At 31.4% G+C, this 5,235-nt stretch overlaps 1 non-coding gene across 1 annotated transcript; it reads left to right on the top strand.

The window, feature by feature from the left end:
* On the top strand, positions 1 to 74 carry TRNAN-GUU (transfer RNA asparagine (anticodon GUU)). The gene has a single exon. It is a non-coding gene; the product is annotated as a tRNA-Asn (tRNA).
* Positions 75 to 5,235: the final 5,161 nt, after the last annotated feature.

Below are 5,235 nucleotides of genomic sequence, written 5' to 3'. Positions count from 1 at the left end.
GCTGGAATAGCTCAGTTGGCTAGAGCGTGTGGCTGTTAACCACAAGGTCAGAGGTTCAACCCCTCCTTCTAGCGTCTATTATAAATTTTATATTTATTTTAGAGGAATGCATAAATATTTGGATTTTTCTAACGTGGTGAATTCCTTTTTTTTAGCATAAACAACAAAAATAAATCATCCCGTTTTTAAAATTTACAAGTGATATTATCTTGTTGGATGGAGGGACTTGGGATATTCTTTTTGAAGGTAACATCAACTTTTAATTATGTATTGTTAATAAAGTACTTTTTAAAATTTTAGGATTGTAGGTGGGAGTTAATCATAGAAGATTATGAATTTGGAGGTCGATAATGGACTCTTTGAAAAATATGATTTCTAGGTGGAACAATCATCGTTTATCGATTGGAGGAAGAGTATAAATAACATTATTAGGTATTAAGTAGTTTATAATTTTTTATATATATTTTTATAAGGACACTGTCTCCCTTTTGGGACCCAAGAGTTTTTATATTCTTTTAAATGGACGAGACTTTTCTCTAAAATTGCACTCCTTCGTCATTGTTTTGTCCTGTAGTTTAAACCTTTACAATTTTCCTCTCTAGATCAAATCCTCGATCACGTGTCCACTGATGGGCAAATATTTATGTTTCCAATTTGAAAGTTTGGATCTCACTGCTTGAATTAATGGTTTCCACATCTTCTCACACCTTGAGTTTTCTCCAATTGGGATACCAAGATGAACAAACGAGATAACTCCGATCTTGCAATTTAGAGTTTTTACTCCCCCTTGAACCCAACAATTACATATGTTGATACCCACTAGGAAGATCTTATGGAAATTCACTTTTAGACCCGACATTAACTCAAAAAGGAGTAAATTCGCTTTAATTGTCCTAATATTCCCCCACCATTTGTCTTCTATTATTAAGGTGTTGTCTCTGTATTGTAAATGAGAAACTTTTTAACAATAACGAGTTGAACGAAAAAGATCACACATTTCAAAACTAATCATATTAATGGCAGACCTACATTAAGGCTATAGTTTGCGCTTACATGATATAAACAAATAATTTTGATTTTTTTAATTCAACCAAAGAATTATTTTTAAATATAATACATAACACGTATTTTAATACACTAAATTTTAGTGGTTGAAATTTGTTTGAATTTCACGAGAGGCCCATTTATTTCAACTTTTTAAAAATTATTTTTATTGTGTTATATATTTTTGTTTAAAACAAATTTATAATTTATAAAAAATAAATTCAAATGAAAAATTGGTTTAAATAATTTTTCATAAAGTTTTATTTTAGGCATTTAAACATTTTACTATAATTTTTTTCGAGAACAAAATTTTAAAAAAATCACTTAAATTTGAAGCTATTTTGAATAGCTTTTCATAAAAATCATTCTTTAGATATACATTATTGAAAAAGTATGTGCTTATGTTTTAATCTTTAATGATGTATATTTATGTTATTGAATGTCAAAATTAGTCTTTTAATTTATATAAATATTAATTCAAAATCTTTTTATTCCGTTAGGGAACCAAAATTGATCATCAATGGTTTCAATGAACGACGACAGATCCAAACTTCAGATTTGGTCGTCGGGATATTCTTTCTTGTTATACTTGTTCAGCTTACGAGGCTTCTTTAATGACTTCAGTATCTTATTGTCCAAAATATGGAGGCAAAGAGGATGTTTCTGCGGGTTTTTCTCAGGTGGTATCACTACCTGATCTTACAGAGGAGCATGGCTACCTCGGTCTCCCATGGGGCTCTGAGTGAGAGTTTGACACTTCTTGCTCTTCAAGTGATCCTACGTTTTTAGAGCTTCATTTTTATTGATGTGGACGACTCAGGAACAACTACTTAGCTTCTCTTTGAAAGGGCTTTGTTCATGGTGTTTCCCCTTGGAGGCGTGTTGCATAGGCTTTCTTCAAGGCATTGCAATCTTTCTTCTATTGTTTGTGTATTGTGTTGACGAACGATGTTATATATGTTATTTAGCAAATCATTAGAACCTTTGTATTATGAGATTAACTTGAAGCAGTTGGAAACCAAGCAATGTTGTGGGTCATGAGATTGGTGGGGGTACTAGTGATTTGAGCGGGGGTGGTGGAGTAGAACCTGTGATCTCAGGATGTTGGAGTAGATTTGGATTCAACATATTGTCTATAATACCTTGAGAAGGATGAGGAGGTAATTGATTATTTTGACACTTAAGCGCAACAGTAGTAGCAATAGCTTTGTGTAAGGCAAAAAAATGAGTAACTTTAGATCTAACCAACGTTGGAAGGTTTGGAAGTCATGAATCTGGAAAATCTGAAAATTAAGGTTAATCTGCTACTCGAATAGGTCAATACCGGTGGATCCAATGTTTGATTTTGAGAACTCTAATATAATAAATTTTATTTTTATCTTTCCTATTAAATATTAAATAAAATGGCTTCCAAAAGTTTTCTAGAAATTTGGTGGCACTTATACCTCATACTGATTTTTACATCAAATTTCTGGTAAAGAAAATTTAATCATTCCTGCGCAGGTGTAATGATGTGAGGTATTAAAATTTTTTAACATGGGTAAATCCAAGTTAATTATAAAACACCTAAAAATGGAGTTTTATCTAGAATGAGTCTTAACTATATGTGCTATATACTTCTGGGGAAATAAGATATTGATCTTATGTAAGCTGTTTTTTTGTCAAAGATACTTCTACAAGTTAGAAGATATCTTAATCAGAAACATCTTTAGTCAAAAACCTGGTGGTATTCTTGACTCTGAGAACATTAAGTCACAGGTTCTCAAATAAAAGTGTATGATTTGACTAATGTCACTTGTATCATATCAATTTATTTGAACATAACCTTAAGAAGTGGGAATTATCTTTGAGAATAGTTAAAAATTATCTCTATTCCTACCCTTTATGTTTATGAATGGAATTGTTGAGACAAGCTTTAATTGAAAATGAATCTGGTTAAGCACGACCATCTATTTTCCTACTTCTTTTATCGTTTTGTATTTATTTCTTTGATAATTGTCTTGGAAATGATTGTCCTTTTATTCTCTCTTGTTTCAAAATCTGTTTTAACTACTTTAAGTTTTTCAAGATTGAGATGTTTCATAACAAATCAATTCCCTTGTCAGTTACGTTTTCTCCCCTTCTACGAGGGTCCTTGTTGTTTCATTTGTTTTTATCCCTTCATCAATTCTTCAGTGTTATCTTATCCTCTTGTTCTCTTTTCTATCATGGCGTCATAAACATCTTCTCATGAAAAGAAAATTAAATTACATAATTCTATTAGTTATCTGAGTTCTTCTAAACAGTGCTCCTTACCCAATTCTGGTCCTTCAAAAAGTTTGCTCATAATTGGATCTACCACTGGCACTTTAAAAACTGGAAAAGTCTTTGTATCCAAGATTATGTCTTTGAAGACAAGTTCCTTCAGATTTCATGTTGATTCAGATGATGAAGGTTGGCCTACCTTTGTGGGAGCTAGTGGAAGGGTGTATTAATACAAATAGAAATTATTCTGATAGCAAGATCTGAATGAAATTTCATTTTGTCTTTTACTCTTTTTTATTTACTCTCTTAGGTTTTGATCCTGTCTGAGTTCTTCTTGTGTTTCATTTGAGGTTCAAATTATGTAATTCCTCTTTCAATCAAATGAAATTTGTGTCTTTATTTTTCTCTCTCTATTCTTTTTAATTGTGCTTAATCAAATTTAAAATCAATTAATATTGTCTTACACTTTTTAATTTTGAAAAAAATAGGAGAAATATAATGATGATTTTGATCTATATCTAATTCTTAACAAATCTCGTTGCTTACATTTTCATTAAAAAATGAGATTTATGAATTCAAGATTCAGGAATACACTAGTTCTGATTAATGAATTATATCCTGATAAAGATGAGAAAACTTTTGATGGTCAGTTAGAAATATTTGATAAGAAAAATATCTGATGACACATGCTCTGATGTTCAGAAATATCTGGTTCACAAGTCTCAATGACTCTGATACTATTTATCCATAAACACTCTGATACCACTTTTTCAAATGCTTTGATACTAGTTAATCAGCAGTGCTCTAATACTACAAATCACATGGTCTGAAACTATCATGCTCTAATCTGGTTCGTCAAGTTCTGAGTTACATAAGAAATATGTACTATGACTTATGAAAATTCATGAGCTCTGATATTTAAAGATCTAAGTGTTGTGATATATGATGCTTTGATTAAGTGAATACTTATAATAACATCAGATGAAAATGGGAACAAAGCTCAGAAAACCCTACATTTCTGAAAAAGTATTAAATTTTAAATTCAGGGGGAGATTGTTTAACTCAGGTGGAGTCTTTCAAACAATGCTCAGATATCCCTTCCTACTAAAATCAGTAAGTCTTTGATTCGGGGGGGAGCTTGTACATCTTAGGGGGAGTTTCCTCTATCTAAACTCTGATTTGTTTATTTTTGTGATATTACCTTGTAAAATTGTTCATCAAAATACATGGTTTTGTCATCATCAAAAAGGGGGGAATTGTTAGAACAAGTTTTGATTCTACATTCAATTTTTAATTTTTTATGATAACAATACATATATTTGTTATGTAACAATTTTGTACTCTCATAGTTTCCTAAGTGTGCAGATTCACTAATTTGATTGATTAGGATTGTTATCCAGAAAATCATCAAAATCAGCGTCATCACACATTAGAAGCTAAGCTAGTCTTCAAGATCAGAATTCAGCTCAGATACGCATTTGCTTGTAGCTCAGAAAAACAAAATACGTCGTTCAGATAAGCTGCTGGTTTTGACTCTAAAGACTTCCTTCTGGCTCTGAAGAATATTTTCTCTTGAAACGCCTATGTTACATTATCTCTTTCATGCTTTCTCTACTTCAAATAAGAAGTACATCTCAAAAGAAGAATGATCATAACCTTGCAATAAAAGCAATATGGTGCAACAATACATCACCTTTTCCACTATTGCAGCACATATTGTACGATTTTTTCTTTGGTGTGCTCTTTGTCCCCCACGATTTTTTTGAATTCGATACATCAAGGAAAACTACGTATTGTCCTCTCTCAACACTCACCTTCTCCACGGGACTATATATATGAGACACTCTCATTTGAAGAAGTTGCCAAACCACAACGCTATTCAAGCTATATTTCAAACTCAACAAATAAAACTTCAAAGAGAAAAGGAGAAAGAAATATCTTAGAGAA

This window comes from Vicia villosa, unplaced genomic scaffold, assembly GCF_029867415.1.
Source record: "Vicia villosa cultivar HV-30 ecotype Madison, WI unplaced genomic scaffold, Vvil1.0 ctg.002386F_1_1, whole genome shotgun sequence".
NCBI classification, from domain to species: Eukaryota; Viridiplantae; Streptophyta; class Magnoliopsida; order Fabales; family Fabaceae; genus Vicia; species Vicia villosa.
This window is presented reverse-complemented; position numbering and strand designations above follow the sequence as displayed.